This window comes from Haliaeetus leucocephalus, unplaced genomic scaffold (genome assembly GCF_000737465.1).
Source record: "Haliaeetus leucocephalus isolate CR32 unplaced genomic scaffold, Haliaeetus_leucocephalus-4.0 Scaffold849, whole genome shotgun sequence".
Classification (NCBI taxonomy): Eukaryota; Metazoa; Chordata; class Aves; order Accipitriformes; family Accipitridae; genus Haliaeetus; species Haliaeetus leucocephalus.
The window spans coordinates 1255864-1256365 of record NW_010973285.1 but is presented as its reverse complement, the minus strand read 5'-3'; the positions used below and the strand labels follow the sequence as shown (position 1 = coordinate 1256365).

Here is a 502-nt window from a genome sequence, read left to right as displayed (position 1 = left end):
CCTCGACGGCGCGGCGCCCCGGCTGTCGGGCAGCCTTGCACCCTCAGGTGCGGGGATCGGGAGTCCCCTGCCTCCGGCTGGGCTTGGGCAGCGGCGGCCCTGCGAGCTGCCCGCACCGCCTGCCGGCCTCGGGCGCTGGGCTCGGGTAAGCGCCGAGTGCGGGTGGAAGGACGGGGAGGTCGGGTGGGAGGAGGTGGGGGTCCGAGGACACGGCTTCCGCGGTGCGGGGAGCTCCGGGAGCCCGCGCAGCCCCCGGCCGCTGGAGCGGACCGCGGCGGTGTGTGAAGCCCAGGTGTTCCCGACCTGTCCGTCCCCGAAGTCTGAACGCGGCGGGCGGGAGGCTTGTCAGGGTCCTGAAATAAGCAGGTCCCGCTGAGGACCCGACAGCCCCGCGGCGCCGGGCATGGCCATGCGGCAGTTCTGCCCGCGCCCTCCGCCGCTGGAGACGCGGTCCTGCCGGCGGCGGGCGAGCGCAGCACCCTGGCAAGCCGGGGCGGGCGCG

The 502-nt window shown here is 76.7% G+C and overlaps 1 protein-coding gene across 1 annotated transcript in view; it reads left to right on the top strand.

Moving 5' to 3' along the window:
* DMRT2 (doublesex and mab-3 related transcription factor 2) overlaps positions 1-502 on the top strand; it is a 6744-nt gene that overhangs the window by 2671 nt on the left and 3571 nt on the right. The gene's annotated exons all lie outside the window — the stretch shown is intronic.